Source organism: Ornithorhynchus anatinus, chromosome 1, assembly GCF_004115215.2.
Source record: "Ornithorhynchus anatinus isolate Pmale09 chromosome 1, mOrnAna1.pri.v4, whole genome shotgun sequence".
Classification (NCBI taxonomy): domain Eukaryota; kingdom Metazoa; phylum Chordata; class Mammalia; order Monotremata; family Ornithorhynchidae; genus Ornithorhynchus; species Ornithorhynchus anatinus.
The window spans coordinates 58,932,742-58,951,389 of record NC_041728.1 but is presented as its reverse complement, the minus strand read 5'-3'; the positions used below and the strand labels follow the sequence as shown (position 1 = coordinate 58,951,389).

Below are 18,648 nucleotides of genomic sequence, written 5' to 3'. Positions count from 1 at the left end.
GTACTTGTGGAAAGTGTACTTCAAGGTGGGACAGCTGCTTAAGGTGTGCGTTCTGGAGACTTGTGTGGCCCTGGGGTGGGGGGGGAGTGGTGTTTGCATTTCCACAGTGAGTAGGAAAGGGGACCCAGAAAACAGCAAAACTGAAGAAGCCAATGGATTGGGCAGAGAAGCAGTTAGCACTTAGCAGCAAGGGCACGGTCCTGGGAATCAGAACACCTGGGTTCTAATCCTGTCTCTACCACTTGCCTGTTGTTTGTGACCTTGGGCAAGTCTATTAACTTCTCCGTGCCTCAATTTCCTCAGCTGTAAAATGGGGATTTGGTGCCTATTCTCCTTCCTCCTCGGACTGTGAACCCCATAGGGGACAGGAACTGTGTCCGACCTCTTTATCTTTGAATCTATCCAAATGCTTAATAGTGCTTGGCACATAGCGCTCATCAGATACCACAATTATTATTATTAGCGTGTGTGTGTATGTGCAAGTATATGCTTCCACCCATTGTCCACTCTCCCATACCTCTCCCCCCAACCCCAAACCACAACACCCATCCTTCAGTCTCTCCAGTTCCATGAAATGAGGGAAATTGTGACTTCCCATCCCAGCTTCACATTTATTGATGTGAAAATAAAAATGAAGAAATTGAGAAACCTCCCTCCCACTAACTTTCCAGTAGAGCCTACCCTCAGTCACAGTGTACCACAGACCACTGCAGCAGAAGTACAGCGCAGCAGTTGATCTGCCTCACACAACTCTTCATCCCTCCTCATTTTTTGTCTCTGTTTCTGTAGGATGTACGGACTCAGCATGAAATGCTCTTTGCCAGTGATAATTATCTTTCAGAAGGGGTTGCAGGATATGGAGCCCCAAAATTCATGTTGAAATTCATGGGGGTGAAAGCATTAAAGCGATTCTTCTTCTGAATTTGGTCACTGGGGACTTGGTGTGGCTCGAGTCTTGAAGGGCAAACCGTTTTCATTAGAGAGGTTGTTTTTTCTTTTTGTCTTTCTCCTCAAAAGTACTGACTTACAGAACAGCTTCACTGTGAAGTTTCAATCTGACCACAACCGCAAGTCTGCACAGTTCTGTAGTGTATTCAAACAGTTTGGTACCGTCAAAATACTTCACAGTAAATGGAATTTCATGATTTTGGAGTTCTCTGTAAAGCAAGAGGAGAGCATTAGAATAGAACTTTCTTGTTTTCCTCAGTCAGTAAAATAAAGTGGGCGCAAGGCTAGTGGGCTCTGATTCCCTTTCTTTCTGGGATTGGTAGAGAGGGGATATCTGGAATGGGGAGGGGGAGAGTGGCCTTAGCAGAAAATTCCCGGTTGTATACGCTGGGAAGTTCAGGTTGAAACACCAGTGCAGGAAGAAGACTAAAAATAGGCAGGGAGGGAAGGAATACCTCATTAGAAGGATGAGTAAAGGGCAGTGCTATTGTGCTTAAGATGCTTTCCAGTTTTCCTTGATAGTTGTGTACTGTTAGCTTGGGGAATGATCTACTCACTGAGCTACGGATGCCAGCTTGGTGGGGAGATAGACCTGTTATCATGGCTTCCTCTAATTACAGCTGCAGTCTAAGGCACTTAGAGAATTGGCGATATCAAAGCACACGCTAAGTGTTTATGACAGTAGTTGGTCAAGTTCTGCTCCAAAGAAACATGATCTCCCCCTCGGAAAGAAGGCGCCTATATACTTAACTCTTTGTTTTCTCCACCTCAGGAAAAAGACTGCAATTGAGATACCCTTTGAATTAGAGATCAGAGAAATAGGGTTTCTTCGCACCCAAAATGCTGCGCAGAATTACCCCCAACAAATAAGTTGTTCCTTGTACCCTTAGTGCAGTAACCACATTGGTAATACCTGAGGTATTTTTTTTTTCTTTGTCCCACATCCCATTTAAGAGAAAGTTGGCCCACCTGGGCTTTTAGTGCCTGGTTTGTCTCTGGGTGGCTTTCCTTTTGCTCCAGTCAGCCAGGTTCCAGTTTTTCAGGACTTGTTTCTATCTTCAAAAAGAAACTTTAGAGCAACCACATTCCCACACCATTTCCCCTCCCCCCATTACATCTCACCTTCCTGGGTTTTTAATTTTGTTTCTCTAAAGATTAGCAGATGTCATTAATTGGCCCTGTGTGAGTTTGACTTGTGTGGCTGGCCAGGTTAACTTACACAAAATCTTCCGGAGTGGTGTCATTTCTGCCTTTTGGAAATGGTACGGCTTAAACAGCCACCGACCATGTAATTGTGGTCGCTGAATGCGGAGGACGTGGCTACTATGAGATATATTGGACCACTGCCTTTCCTATTCGTTTTTGTTTTTAATTGATTGTGGTGCTGCTTCAATAGTTTGGTATAATTAGCTTTTGCCGGTTCTTTGTTTTCCTTTCAATCTGCTGAGGATGGAATGTTGACGGGTTAGACTCCTCATTTTTTGATCATTTTTAATACCTGAAAATATTCTATTTTAATGCATTTTTGTCCCTTTGTGGCTTCTGTCAGTTGAGTCGGGCTGTTTGCTTAAGTGTTTTTAGTGTCTGTTTAATTAGTAGTTGGAATAGAGTCATTAAATTCCCAGTAACCTCTGTTAGAGCCATGCAATCTGCTGTAAAAATGGAGAGGGTCACCGTTGTTACTTTTCTCTGCTCCCTTTCGTATCAGGACACAGAATCTATTTCCTTAGATGAACACAGACAACCTGAGTGTAAAAATGCTTCCTGCTGGTTAATTGCTTAACAATGAAATATAAGCAATTTTTTTTATAGAGGGATGAGAAATATGTGATATGAGAAAACTGTACAGATATTTGTGTGTGTGTGATTCTGTGTATCCCAATACCAGGGAGAATTCCATAACAACCCTTCCTCCCACACTTGCATTGTACCTTATAGTGAGGTAATGATTTGCCCCCAGAAAAACTTCATTATCAGAAATAATTGCAGTTTGCACATTGTGATGTATTAAAATAATTCAAGGCTTTCATTTCACTTATTAAAATCAAAGTTTCTCTGTATGCCATTTCACTCTTCAGTGCATTCCACAGTACGAGAGAGAAGATTTTCCCCTCATTTGATATTGTTTAGACATGCCGTACCTTTGCCAGTGGAATATGCTTTAAGAAGGAAGCAGCATGGCTTAGTGGAAAGAACACAGGCTAGGAGTCAGAGGATCTGGATTCTAATCCTAGTTCTGCCAATTGCTTGTTGTGTGACTTTGGGCAAGTCTCTTAATCAGTCGTATTTCATGAGCACTGACTATGTGCAGAGCACTCTACTAAGTGCTTGGGAGAGCACAGTATAACAGAATTAGCAGATATGTTTTCACTTAACTTCCCTGTGCTTCAATTTCCTCAACTGTAAAAGGGGCATTAAATCCTCTTCCCTGCTACTTAGACTGCGAGCCCCATGTGCGACAGGGACTGTGTCCAATTTGATTTACTTGCATCTACACTAGCGCTTAGAACAGTACTCGACACATAGTAAGTGCTTAACAAATGTAATAATAAAATGATAAGGATAATAAAATAATAATGATAAAATGCATTTCATCCATGAGGCATTTTGGTGAATGCACAAACAGTAGGGAAAGAGATGGACAAACCTAGTGATGAATTCCAAAGCCGAGGGTGGATATTGGTCAGAGGGTTTTAAGCAGGCTCTTGAAGACCAGAGACTAACACAGAAACTTAGTGGACCCTAGTTTCCAGAAGTAGAGGAGTTTGCAGTAATACAGGGAATCAGCTGTGGTAGTCATTAGTATATTCTAAAATCATAGAGTAATCTTAAAAGTTAAAGTCAATTTACTTTTCTCCTAAAATTGTGCTTACTATATTATTTAACTAGTCTGGTGTTTCTTGGCACAGGTTAAAGTGACAATAAAGATAAAAGGAATACCTGCAAGTAAATAGTAGGTTTTAACAGCAGAATTTTTTTCTCCTTCAATTATATCACAGTATTCATTTGGTGTTGGTTTTATAACCGGCGACATCCAATGGGAAAGAGCAGATTAGACCACCCTTGCTGTGAAGTCTTGATGCAATTAATAGAGTCTGTCTAGAAAGCAGTATTATTTCAAAAAGTTTTATGTTAATGATATGGTATGTGTTTTGCACATTTCATACGAGAACAAGAAGCAAGCTTTTGTTTCACTCCAGACTGGGTTTTATTAACGCTGGAGGATCAATGGGAAATAAAACAATAATCAGAGTCAAGATAGCAAACTCATCCAGCAGATCTCACTCATCAAGATTTGGGAGAATATTCTCGGATCTTTTGGAGAAGGATCCTGAATCTCTCCAAGACGCACGTCTTGGGGCCGAAGTGGGGAGGATAAGTGCTGTAAAAGGGGAAAAAAATGCACGTGTGTGTGGGTACACACAAGCATCGTCTGCATTTTTTTCTCCCATTGCAAATAACTGTCCGACAGACCTCCCCTGGAGGGGCAGGAAGAAGTGGGGAGGGGCTGGATCAATTGTCCTGGCCAGGAAATTACATTATCATTATTGTTTCTATTGAAGAATGGACTTGCTCTGTAATAGAAAAAGGAGGCAAAGGCACTGTAGGTCCAAAGTGTAACTATTTATGAGTGTAGTCTTAGTATTTTGTTATTATTACTTAACAGTTAATTGGGTGCGAACTACAGTGTTGAAGACTCTTGCCTATAAACTGCCTGCCTCTTGGCACTTACTTGATCACCCAGAAACTATGCAGCCCCAATATATGGACAGATCCTAGGAAGTTACCTGATAGTTCAGTGCCGGATGAAATCAGGGCTATGGGGGACAGGGACTGCCATGACGACAGTGAGCGTTCTGTACCTGAATGCATTACCCTCCGGATCAAGGAGAGGGACACCAATTATGCAAAATTACAAACCAGCAGGGACGGCAGAGATTTTCCATCGAGGGACTGAGGGTGGATAAATGCCTTTCAGGCCAAAGAAGGGTCTAATTTGCTGGGACAGTGGGTGAAACCTGGCTCCCAACTGGTTCAAGACAAAGGGGTTCGGGAACGGAATGTTCTGACAATGGCTACAACATTGAGAGAGTTAACTGGATTCCATTCCACTGGGCTGAGCTGGGACCCTTCAAACGTTCCAAATGCAGAGCTAAATCAAAGAATTCTGTTTCAAATCCATACAAGATGTTGCTGTTTTTCTCCTCTGACAGGAGAAGCATTTGGAAGTGCAGTTTCTTTCTTTTTTTATAGCTGTCTTAAAAAGGAGTTTGGATGTTTAGCACAGCTGGTGCTCATTACATTATGCACTATCAATAAAATAGCATGTGTAATTAATTTTTAATGCAGTGCTGTATGCAGCGCTTTAAAGCAGTTAGTGGATGGAAGGAACTGACACTGGCCACTGACATCAGAAATATCAAAATAGAGGACTTTATTTGTGCATTTTTAAAGGATCTGGGAAGAGGTACAGAAGGGTAGTTTCTGCCATGAAGAAATGCTTTAAAACATTGGGAGGATCGAGAGAAATTGTCTATCCTTCTTAATTAACACTTTGAAATTTTGGAACATTTTTACCTTTCCAAAGTGCTTTCAGGAATTACTTGTTTTATCCTCACAACAGCCCTGCGATTGGGAGAGGCAGTGATCATCAATAAGTAATTCCTACCTCTCCCAATCACAGGCCTGCTATTTATCCCCCTTTTACAGCTGGGTACACTGAGTCACAGAGAGGTTAGACAGCTTGCCTAAGGCTACACAATAAATGAGCAGCAGAGAAGGGACTAGAAACTAGATCTCACTTCAATCAGACCTGCGCTCGTCCTCTGAGGTCTCACTGCAGTATCTTCTCTTCCACTTCCTAGGGTTTTTGCAGTTAGATAAGGGTCTGGTGTATTGAGCAATGGTGGACCATCTTCATGTTGTATTCTCAGGTTTCAGCGACTGAGAGGCAAATCAATCAATCATATTTTTTGAGTGCTTACTGTGCAGAGCACTGTACTAAGCACTTGGGAGGGTATAACAGAATTGGTAGACATGTTTCCTGCCCACAACAAGCTTACAGACTAGAGGGGGAAGCTGAGGCAAAACCCTGCCTCAGTTTTGCTTTCTGTTAAATAGGGATATTATGTCTGCCTTCTTGATTGAAAGATGTCCACAGTCCTCAGAATTGAAGTGTTTGGGCATAAACCCAAGGCTTCCTTGTAAGCAGACCTGGGTTCATTTAGGATGATTTTGCCTTTGGAATAGCTCAGCTTCCCTCTGATGAAGGGCATGCTTGGTGAGACTGAACTTCGTTAAAGCCCGGCCAGAGCTTGTCATTATCAAGTGGAAAACCTACGGAAAAAAAGGAAAGTCATTTGTGTAGTTTTAAGAAAAACCAGAAGAGCTGTAACTACATTGCTTGTAGGTGCATTTTTTAGTACTCTGGAGGTTTTTTTTGAGGGTTTTGTTCCGTTTCTCCGATTGCATGACCTTGTTTGTGACTTCTGAGCAACCTCATTTATAATGTCACAGGGAATCCCATGGCTCCATTCAAGTGGTAGATTTTTCAGAGCTGGACTCAGTGGTCAGAGAGGGAGTGGAGGAATTTGGAAGGGGCTTAACTGGCTTTTTCTACTCCTGCAACAAAGGACTGAGTGATAAAAGATAGAGGAAGGGAGCAGGGGAAAATCTATTGATGTATAGTTCCCCCTTCTTGGTGAGTTCTGCTTCTTGGGCCCCTTTTCAAGAGAGAAATAAAAGCAATCCACCTGCTATTTGTGTTGATAAAGGCTAAGCCAAGGCAGCATTTTCACCCAGATATCTCATATGCCAAATGTCTCCATTGACTTGTTAGAAACGGGTGGTGATCTTCTAAAGGATGCAGAATCCACCTGAGAGGAGCACGACCATAATAGCTAGTTAGAGGTAGAGGTTTAGTACTCTAGACCCTCTCCAGGGACATCTGAGAGGGCTTTCCAGGATCAGACACATTTCTTCAGAGGCCTTGAGTTGGACCACTCACCCCATTCAGAAAGTGGGGATTGGAATCCTGGAGTGATCTGTAGCAGAGGGGTGTTGGGTGGATTAATTAACTAATGTATGAAAAAAAATTAAAGATATGAGAACCACAAGGATCTCCATCAGCTCTAAGTTCTGACACCCTGAACCTACTCCAGTATTCTCCTTTCTAAAATGCAACTGTCAATCTGATCAATGACTTCTAAGTGCCCAGTAAGTAAACAAGAGAAATCACTGCTGGTGTGAGACTGAATCCTCTCATCAAATGGCCCCTTGGTGGCAGGACATTGTTTTTTGTTTTGAAGCTGTTTTTAGCTGTATCATCACATAGGTATTTTTACACCAAATCTGGAGACCCTAGAAACTAGTCAGTTTTCTTCAGTTATATATAGAAAATACACCAAATGTTTTCAACTCCTAACCCAGAGAAAAACCACCTTTTCATTATCCTTTTCTCAACTTGAGGTGGTGCCGGTGTGTGTCTGTGTGTCTGTGTGTTTGTAACAAAAGGTATGGTACTTGACTTTTCATATCCAGAAGGGTGGGGTAAGATGGAGGGATTGGTGTCCTGTATACATTTTACAATCATATTGAAGTAGTCTAAATCATCTAAAACCGTTTATCCAAACATAACCAAGACTGGGCCATTTTACTTACAAACCAATGGGAGGAAACCCTTCAGATGTGTATTTTCCTCAAGGTGCATTGTCTTTTCAAAGAACTGCGTTTTCCTCCACTACTTGCCGATATTTCGTACTGTTGGTGCTTCCTTTTTGTGGTATTCAGTAGACTTATGCAGTCTCTAGCTATGTAAATATTTAGAGCGATTTTTTTCCGTGCTAGGTTTTTCCATTCATTTTTGTAATGAGTACATGTATTTAGTGCATTGGAGCATGGCACATCCCCTTTGTAATATAATCTGACTCTTTCTCTCTTGCTTACTTCCTTGGGTGCTTACTACAAAACTAGCCTTGTACCTAGAGTATGGGGGTGGGATTTAATGGGGGAGAAGAGAAAGATCTAATGAATCACTGAGTCCTAGTTGCAAAAAACAACTAGCGATGTCCCATAGAACACAAATTTACATTCTTCATGAATTGAGCTGCAAGTCAGAGGTCTGGGGATGGAGCAGAATGAGGTTAATGTACGAACTGAGCAAGTAGCCGCAGAACCAAGTACAACTGGAATCTTTCTATGCCCCTGAATTTTTCAAAACGGATGGTCTTGGCTAATGCAAAGCTATGGAATAGCTGCTTGGGAAACAAACCTGCACCCTCAAGCTGTATGGAAGCACTGTTGGGACTCTGTCCTTCTAGTTCGCTTCTCTTGTCCTTTGTAAATGAATAGCTAATTGGATTTCCTTAAAAATTTACCAATTTATTATATATGTTATATTGGGCACTTTCCGTTTCCGTGATTAGAGGTGTGATGATGCTTTTATTTTTAATTCTTTCTCTGAACCACCATTTTTGCTGCTCACACTGGTACAGCTCATTTTTAGCAATGAACCATTATGGCTGGTAAATTGGTGTATATATATATTATACATTATATATAATACATTTTTTATATATGTATATATAGTTTAAAGGGAAAACTCTGCAGAACAACTCAAGCATAGCTAGGTGTGTCATTGGGGTGGAGCCTGCATTTTGTGAATTGATTTCCAGCAGCCCTGCTAGTAGAAATACTATGAAAAATGATGTATTATCTTGCCAGGGATAGGCTGTCTTAAGTACACCAGACTGGCTCCAGAATTCTCTCCTGGAAATCCCTCAGTGAACGGTGGTGGGGTATGAAGAGCGGAAATTCTTTGGTGTCCGTCCGCTGTGGCCCTCTTCCTGATGCTGAGAAGCTACTTGCTCACTTGGAGCTCTGCTTTTTCCTGGGACTCGTTGGAGACAGACGTGACCCAAGCATCCGCCACCCCCTCATGCTTTCCTGGTATTCCAGCGGGTTAATGCAATAACTTCACGACCCACCATCCATGGTCATTTGGCTGTGGTCTAAAATAGCTCTGGATGCCAGGAGGCACTGCCTGTTTGAGGGTCAGGGCCCTACCCCACGTGAGAACGGGGAGAGAAGGGCTGTTATTTTTCAAATGCCGACAATGAGTAATATGAGGAAAACTTAACAGTGTTGAATACGATCTAAAAATAGTAAGACACATACTTGCTTATAATTCTCTTTTTTTTAAAAAAAGCCCCCAAGTTTTCAAAAGCAAGTCTTATTTTTAATCTTCTCTTTTGTTTTTCAGGAGTAAAGGGGATTGGGTTGGGGAGGGATAGAAAAGTGCAAGAGTAGATTAATATTTAGATGGAGGCCAGAAATTAGACCTGAGTGTCTCCATCAATATCATGTCATCATCATCACCACCACCATCAGTATCAGTGCTTATGTGTGCAGAGCACCATAGAAAGTGGATGGGAGACAAATAGAATTTTATGAAAGAATCAATCTGAGCCCGTTAAAACCTAGCAAGCTGGCGATTGGGTTCTATGTGTTGAAAACCTTTGTGTATCCTTCACGGTGTGCTGCACTGCTACATGTCTACTTGCTCACTGCACGCGGTGCCAGAGCAGGAACACAACTTCCAGGGATGAGACAGCGGAGGTGTGCTGGTCAACACACTTGGGCTGTAATCCAGTATTTTGTGTAATTCTTGAATCTGAAGTCGTTCTTGATGGGCAGTTCCATCATCATCATTTCTGTTATTTTCTGGATGGGAGGTGCTTGTCCCTTCAAGTTATGTCTTAAGGAGTCATTAGAGATGGAAGTAAGGAGTTTCTTTTCTTTGCTGTGGGGCAGGAGGGTAAAATCAGAACATTTGACACCTCATTTGGTGTCCAAGTCTCAATGTCTGAGCAACAGTGTTAAGGACTCAGTGACCACTCCCATGTTCATTGACCAGAAAAGGTGGGCCCTGTGTGGAGTACACTGACTCTTACCAAACATGCACATAGTGATAATTGTGATATTTGTTAAGCACTTACTATGTGTCAAACACTGTGCTAAGTGCTGCGTTGGATTCAAGCTAGACTACTGTGTCAGCCTTCTCTCTGACCTCCCTTCCTCCTCTCTCGCCCCGCTCCAGTCTATTCTTCACTCCGCTGCCCGGCTCATCTTCCTGCAGAAACGATCTGGGCATGTCACTCCCCTTCTTAAACAACTCCAGTGGTTGCCTGTCAACCTCCGCTCCAAACAAAAACTCCTCACTCTAGGCTTCAAGGCTCTCCATCACCTTGCCCCTTCCTACCTCTCCTCCCTTCTCTCTTTCTACCGCCCACCCCGCACGCTCCGCTCCTCTGCCGCCCACCTCCTCACCGTCCCTCGGTCTCGCCTATCCCGCCGTCGACCCCTGGGTCACGTCCTCCCGCGGTCCCGGAACGCCCTCCCTCCTCACCTCCGCCAAACTGATTCTCTTTCCCTCTTCAAAACCTTACTTAAAAATCACCTCCTCCAAGAGGCCTTCCCAGACTGAGCTCCTCTTCCCCCTCTACTCCCTCTGCCATCCCCCCTTTACCTCTCCGCAGCTAAAGCCTCATTTTCCCCTTTTCCCTCTGCTCCTCCACCTCTCCCTTCCCATCCCCACAGCACTGTACCCGTCCGCTCAACTGTATATATTTTCGTTACCCTATTTATTTTGTTAATGAATTGTACATCGCCTCGATTCTATTTAGTTGCCATTGTTTTTATGAGATGTTCTTCCCCTTGACGATGTTTAGTGCCATTGTTCTCGTCTTTCCGTCTCCCCCGATTAGACTGTAAGCCCATCAAACGGCAGGGACTGTCTCTATCTGTTGCTAACTTGTTCATCCCAAGCGCTTAGTACAGTGCTCTGCACATAGGAAGCGCTCAATAAATACTATTGAATGAATAAAGGTCCCACATGGGGCTCACAGTCTAAGTAGGAGGGAGTTCAGGTTTTGCATCCCCATTTTGCAGATGAGAGTACTGAGGCACAGAGAAGTTAAATGACTTGCCTAAGGTCACATAGACAAATAGAGGAGTTGGGATTAGAACGCAGGTCCTCTGACTCCCATGCCTGTACTCTTTCCACTTGGCCATGCTGTGGATGGATGCAGTCTTATCACCTGCAAGGTTAAACATGAAGGATGGCTCTCATATTCTCTTCTCTCTCTCTCTGCCTCTCCACCCTTCCTCAGAGTATTAATCAACCAGGCACATCTATTGTCTCTAGATAAGAAGAATGACAGGATTGTATCTACTGACTCTATCATATTGTAGACTTCCAAGCACTTAGTACAACCCTCTGTACACAGTAAGCAGTCAATAAGTACCACTGATTGATTTTGTTTCAGAAAAATAATCTCAGTGCTCTACATTCTTCCCTTTTGAGTCTCAAACATGATGTTCCAGGCTAAAAATGGGCAGTTGGAGGCAATTTCATGATTATATAACATGAAGCCAGTGTGCATTATCCAGACCTATAAGAAATAGCAAAGTCTTACGGGAAACCCCATTGCTCTTTTTTTTAATTTTGGGGGCTGAACATCAGCCCAGATAATGTCCTGCTGGGCCTTTCCAATGGTTTGTGCCAGGATCATCACATATAAATATGAGATATTAATTAGAGATCCCTTCTTTCTTACATTTTACAATACAGTACTCTTCCCTAAGCATTTAGAAGAATGTTCTGCACACAGTAAGTGCTCAATATATTCCATTGATTGGTTGATTGATTTTATAGAACTAGGTAAGGACAGATTGACTTCATCTTCCAGTGCTGGATGTTTGCATCTGTGGCTCTTGTGATTTTTTTTTAATAAATTTTCCCCCTTCTAATTCCTTCCGTATTCCCATGTTTTTAAAAACATTCAGGTGTGCTGAGATTGTCAGGTGGCAGCTGTTCCATGTGATTGCATTCTCCTTCCTGTAGCATCACTCACCTTCTTCCCAGGAACACTGTTGTAGACACCATGCTGTACTGCGTGCACACACACACACACACTCTCACACTCTCCCTCTTCCTCCCTCCCTCCTCCCCCCCAACACCCCAGTGAATTTGAAATGCGACTTAGTCCCTTGATTTACATGAGGGCTTCTTACCAACAGGTAACATAACCTTTAAATCCTCACCCTTTCCCTCCTTTCCTTCTTCCTCCTGGATTTCACATTTCAGAGATCTGTTCTCGGGTCGGAACATTTCTTTCTTCCTCTTTCATCTCATGACTATTTTTCATTATTGAGGGAAGTTCCTATAAGGCTTTTCCCCATACTGCCATAATGAACACAGTATTTTCATAACTGCTGTATTAAAATTCAAGTGCTAAGTGATTGCTTTAATTTCTTCCTTTTTTTTTTTTACAAGGAGGGGTTGGCTGAAAGAAACCAGCTAATAATGTACAGAATTTATTGGGTCAGCATGAGTCTCCTTAATAAGATCTGTTACCTGGATTGAGTGCACTGTCTCTTTAAATATAAACTCAAACTTTACTGGGTATTTTACAGTGCCTGGTTTCATTTATGCTGGAGCCAGACTTACTGTGTGAGAGCCGTCCGCATGCTGGAATTAGTCTTAAGCTTGCTTCTGTGGTGTTGCCAAATTCCATGTTTGTGTTTTATTTAGAATTCTTTTCACGGCCAGTCGAATCTGTTCAGGCCCACATAGGCACTGTTGCGCCCCATGGAGAAAATAAGCAAGTTTGCGTTTTCTTTGGCAGAGGCCATGGCCACAAAAGACTGCGGTCTTAAAAACATTTTTTAAAAGCTATTTTAACCCATAACAGATGTATAAAGTAGGCACATGCATGCCAGTTTTCTTCATTTTAATTAAAAAATAATTATGGCTTAATGAGATGTTAGTGGCAAATCGGGATGAATGGTGGGTGACATTATCTCAAGACTTGCTTCGACTTATAAATTAGGATATCTTTCCTTGGCTTGGCTGGCATTGGAGGTGAAATTAAGTGAAGGACCAGATGAATATATCCGATTCTTTTAAAAGTCAAAGATTTGGCTTTGTGAAGTAGGACGTCAGCTTGGGGGAGCAGATTCCTGGGAACAAGGAAACCGTCGTCGATTGGTCAGTTTAGGATTGGGCGGTCCGTTCCTGGGGGCCTCTCCTGATTTCCTTTTCCAGGTAGTTCTTGTGCCAAATCACTGCACTCAACATCAGAAAGTGATGTTATTTATAGCCTCCAAGCTTTCTCCAGCTCAGTATTTCTGAGCCAGAAATGTTCCAATATTAGATCTCACCTGCAATTTGATATGGTAATTGTTGTCCCTTGATGCATATTTCTCATGCCAACTCTGGTTTTATGGTATTTTGGTAACCTTTCCATTCTTGGCTCTGAAGAAGCGCCGACCAGCTAGTAACCTGCCTGCCTTTAGGACCTGCTGTGAGGGGTGTGAATGTAAGGTAGCAGAAGGTAAAAGGGACCAGAGCACGTTGTTAAAAGGAGATAGGCGGTGAAATCTTGGACCCTGAATCCTTGTTATTGACATGGGAACTTGTCAAGGCAGCTTTGGTCATATAGTAGGAAGTAGGATTCACAAGCTTTCCCACTGTCTGGGCAGCGGATCTGTGCCTCTTCTGCTTTCTGCTCCGTGGGGCAGAAAAGCGACTAAAGGCTACCGTAAATCCTGTAGATTTGAATGAGAATTATGGCCCTCCTTGCATCAAATTTTTCTCTCCACTTTGCCCTGGGAGTTCTCTGCCTGCAGGGGAAAAGTCATAATACTAATAATAATAATATTTGTGATATTTTGTTAAGCGCTTACTAAATGCCAGGCACTGAACTAAGCGCTGGGGTAGATACAAGCTAAATGGGTTGGACGCAGTCCCTATCCCACATAGGACTCCCAATCTTATTGCCCCTTTTACAGATGGGGTAACTGAGGCACAGAGAAGTAAAGTGACTTGTCCGAGGTCACACAGCATACACGTGGCGGAGTCAGAATTAGAACCCAGATCCTTCTGACTCTGAGGCCTGTGCTCTATCCACTAAGCCATGCTGCTTCCAAGTAAGGGGGCAGGTTCTACCAGGAAGGAGAGAATTTGACCCCACCAGGGTTGGAAGCAGCAGAGAGATACCTTCAGAGCCCTCTGCATTCATTCATTCATTATCAGTCAGACATATTTATCGAGCGCTTACTGTGTGCAAAGCACTGTACTAATACCTAGGAGATGGCAATGTAACAATGAACAGACACATTCCCTGCCCACGATGAGCTGAGTTCCGACCCGGCCCCAAGCCCAGGAATTCCCTGATGTTATTGCTACATCCGTATTCGTTTTTCTCCTCCACGTCACTGTACCCTTCCTGTCTGGCAGGCAGCTGAGAACTGTGCCCGACAATAGGTGTGCTTGGTGGTCCCTGCCAAAAGCTGAAGCCTGCTGTAACAATAGGGGAGAGACACACTGCTGTTGGTTTTCATTTCCAGCACTACCAGCTCTCCTTCAGTCAATGTGCAGCCCATCCACTTCCTGAATCAGAGCCAATCCGAACCCTCCAAGGATGTGATTTGTCAGGTTTGGAATTGACACTGGAAAAAGAGAAGGTTGTTTTTTGTTTTGTTTTGTGTGTTTGTGTTTGTCAGTAGAGTAAAATGAGTATTTCCGAGGCAATGTTTCCCTTAGCCCGAATTCCTCAGAAGTGAAAATTAAGTTCTTCTATTAAAAACATGAGTCATACCAGCCCAGATGAGAGTCATTTTGGCGTTCCTAGAATTTTTGGAAGGGAAATATTCCATTCATGTTAATCCTTTCAATTATACCTTATTGCTAAAATAATCCACTAGGCATTCTGCAATACAGTCCTTGGCTATTTGATTACACTTCAGCTGTGAAAATAGCACCTGAAAGTTTTCAGACTCCTGAGACTCAATGTCTTAATTTTCTTTTTATGTTGCTACACACAGGATGGTCTAATGCCTTTTTTATTTACTTCTTAGGGTTTTTCCTTATAAATAGGGGCTAATTTGATTCATTCTGCTATGTCTCAAGTATCTAATTGCTGCTGTTGGGAATGATTAATGTCCAGTTGAACAGATGTTGGTGTGATGAAAGTGTGTTCCCCATTCCTTGCCTGTTTTGGCACAGAGAAAAGCCTAGGGAGATGGAGTTGGGTCTGTAGATAGGTATTCACCCAGACTTTCTTAGATGACCATATTCTGTATAAAGCATAAACCACCTAGGGAGTTGGGGAGGGCGGAGGAGGGAAACTGACAGAGTGACCTTTTAGCTCTTTGTGGCTCTTTTGAAGTCAAAGTAAGACTCTTGAACGCCTCACACACTTGGTGGGCCTTCATATGCCAGGTGTGGCCCTCACCACAGGTGGCCCTCCTGGCCCTTTTCAGAGCACCCCCCACCCCCACTTTCTCCCTCTTCCCTGAAACCAGCCCCCCTCCCCCACTACGGTTGAATGGGTGGAATCTTCTCAGTAAAAATGTGGGTGTGGCTGAGGGGGAGAGAAGACCCTTGAGCAGAGTAAAATGGTGGTGCCACCCACAACCCCTCCCATGTGTCCTGAAGCTCTCCTAGTTATGACTGTCACCTTGGGCAGGGGGACTCCCAGGGTTGCTGGGTTTGACCACCCTCACTTAAATCCATCTGAAGCCGGTTAATCATTATGTTCATCCCCTTGAATCTGTTCTCACCACCTAAACCTTCCCTCTCTTACACCAGCTATGCATGAGGGTTTCTGAAAAGCAACAATTATGGGGCAGAGCAGAGCTGTTGCCTACAATGTGGCAAGTGTGGTGAATGCCTCTCCCCCCATCTGCCTCCTCACAAGACGGGTCCCCTTCCCTACTCTTGCTTCTGGGTGGTTGGGATTTGGGTAGACTTCCCTGCCATCCAACTATGCTGGGGACTGTATATGGCTCTGGAGTGGGCCGTGCCAGGGAGGGGAATTCTACTAGGCATTGTGTTAAGGTGATAGCATAGAGACATCAGGCAAAATTCCCTGGGGATCCATTGCCATTCTGTGATGAAATTCTAGCCCAGTGGCTAGATATGATAGAAAAGCATCTCAAATTTATGTCGCAGTTTTATTTTTCCAAAGCATTTTGACATCAGCTGTTTCATTTGAGCTTCACAGCAGCCCAGGGGGAGGCAGCTACTATCAGCCCCATTTTAGAGATGAGGAAACGGATGTCCAGAGAGGTTTAATCACTTGTCTGAGATCACACAACAGGCCAGAGACAGAGCTGGGACTAGAACCCAGATCATCTAGCTCCCAGACCTGGGCTCGTTGCAGTAGATCACGCCATCTCTCTCTTAGCCTGCAAAGGAAGGAAAAATGAGTGGATGGGCCGAGGATCCTGGCCACGAAGCATGTTAGGTCTATTTCCTGCATGGTTGACAGGCCTGGCCATGCCCACACCGAAACTGTCGCTTTGCACGTTTGAGGGTGAGGCTTGCAAAAGTGCACACCCACAGGTGTGGAACCATCTGCACTCTGTGGGAAACCGCTGAACCCAGAAGGAGCCCCGTTACACAGGAAGTGCTGTCGATAATGATGATGATATTTATTAAGTGCTTACAATGTGCCAAGCGCTGGGGTAGATACACGACAATCCGATCGGACACAGTCCCTCTCCGACTCGGGGCTCGCAGTCTCAGAGGGAGGGAGAAGAGATATTTTTAGCCTCATTTTACAGATGAAGAAACTGAATCACAGATATGTCAAGCCACTTGATCCTACAGCAGGCAATGGGTGGAGCTGGGATGAGAACCCAGGTTTGCTGATTCCCTGTCCTGGGCACTTTCCATTAAGCCAATGTCTTGGGTGGAGCATGATGCTTTGCAAAGTAGCTGCTTCCTGTCTGATGGGAAAATAGGCTTCTCTTTATTGGGATCCCGCTGTGCACTTGGGAATCACCATGGTCTAGCAGAAAGAGCACAGGCCTGAGAGTCGTAAGACCTGGGTTTTGATCCCGGCTCCACTACATGCCTGCTTTGTGACTTTAGGCTAGTCACTTATAACTTCTCTGTGCCTCAGTTTCTGCACCTGTCAAATGGGGATTCAATACACATTAGGTTTTTCTTTCTCCTACTCAGACTGTGAGCCCCATGTAGGACAGGGACTGTATCCTGTCTGATTAATTTGTATCTACCCCAGCACTTAGAATAGTGCTAGACACCTAGTAAGTGCTTAACAAATGTAATAATAATAATAATTTTTAATCACCACTCCTCATTACCTCCTGTAGCACCTAAGTACATACCTGTAAACTGTTTTGCTTCCCCCATTTGTATTATATTTTAGCATCTGTTTTCTCCTCTAGACTGTAAGTGCCTTAAAGGCTGGGATCATATTTACTAACTTCACTGAACTCTCCCCAAGCACTTAGTACAGTGCTCTTCAGAGAGTAAGAACTTAGTAAATAGCTAATTGATTGATTGGGGTTTCATTGTTTCCATCCAGATTTTGATCTTTTGAGTGTTCAAGGCCATTTAATCTTGGGAAATTGTAGTTTCCTATGACTTTAAAAAAACCCCAGCATTTCAATCAGTTGTATTTACTCAGTACTTACTGTGGGCAGAGCACTGTTCTAAGTGCTTGGGAATGTACAGTATAACAGAGTTGGTAGACATGATGCCTGGCCACAAGAAGTTTACAGCCTAGAGCTTACAACTAAGTTGGTAAATTAGTTTGATTTTTTTTAGACACTTTCTGTTTGCCAAGCACTGTGTTAATCCAGATAATCAGAGCAGACACACACACAGTCCCTGCCTCCCATAGGACTCACAATCTAAGAAGTAAGAAGAACAGGTATCTTACCCTTGTTCTACAGAAAAGGGAACTGACATATAGAGAGGTTAAGTGACTTGTCCAAGGTCACACAGCAGACCAGTGGCAGAGAGCTACTCTTTCAGAGAGATAAGAAAGTTTGCAGACCTTTCTAGGTTTTGAAAAGCACATTTTTCAGTGGAGTAAATTCACAGATTGGGTATCCCTTAAAGTAAGTCTGGGTTTAGGATAAGAGGGAAAGATCCTTCACAAAGAATTTGAGATATTTGATAAGCATGAAACATGGTTAAAGGACTCATCCTAGTGACTGGTAAAAAGTCATAATCAAGAAGCTGAGTAAATAAGCAGTTTATTCTTGAAGGGAGGGTTGTCTGGAAAATTTTAGGAAAAGAATAATTAAACCAATGGGCATAAATGGTTGAGTTGTTACTCAGACCTGCAAAATCTAGGAAATATTTGCTGGCTTTGTTAAGTGTGGTGTTTATCCTTTCTTTGAGTTTTGAGAAGGAATGGGAGATTGGTAGGGCAGTAAAACAAGAGTGTGAAGGTGATGAAAGAATGCAGGGAAAGCTCTGCCTTGGGCAGCGGTTCTGATCAGTTATTGCATTTCCTGATCCTTCATTCACCACAGCCCTCAGAAGTCAAATGGTGGAGTTTTAGGACTCTTACAGGAAGCCCTTGGGTTTCTGCTTTGGGTTTCTCCAAGAAGCTGAGAGCATTTCGTGAACATGCTCCAACTCCCCCTGCCTGTGTCCCTGTAAGGATAGGTCAGGGCAGGTGTAATCACTGTCATTATAGAATTGAAGACACAGAGGCTTTTTGAGGGAAAGATGCCCAATCAAAGACACCTAGCAAGTGAGGAATTCTGAGATTCGGCAATAGTAGTATTCATTGAGAACCTTTCCTGTTCAGACCACTGGATTGGGCCCCTACTTTAGGCAGAATACTGTATTCATTGTTATTGGGTGTCTACTGG

General features: G+C 43.3%; 1 protein-coding gene and 1 long non-coding RNA gene across 6 annotated transcripts in view; one reads left to right on the top strand and one right to left on the bottom strand.

The window, feature by feature from the left end:
• The window catches only part of BCL11B (BAF chromatin remodeling complex subunit BCL11B), a 112,845-nt gene that overhangs the window by 45,159 nt on the left and 49,038 nt on the right, over nucleotides 1-18,648 (top strand). The gene's annotated exons all lie outside the window — the stretch shown is intronic.
• Nucleotides 592-5,005, bottom strand: LOC103170604. 4 transcript variants are annotated; one of them, XR_003759707.2, is made up of 4 exons: nucleotides 4,737-5,005; nucleotides 3,889-4,047; nucleotides 1,918-2,004; nucleotides 592-1,157 (listed from the first exon to the last, which is right to left on the bottom strand). It is a non-coding gene; the product is annotated as an uncharacterized LOC103170604 (long non-coding RNA). The 4 variants fall into 4 exon arrangements; XR_003759709.2 differs by having other exon boundaries at nucleotides 1,918-2,000; XR_486289.3 differs by lacking the exon at nucleotides 1,918-2,004.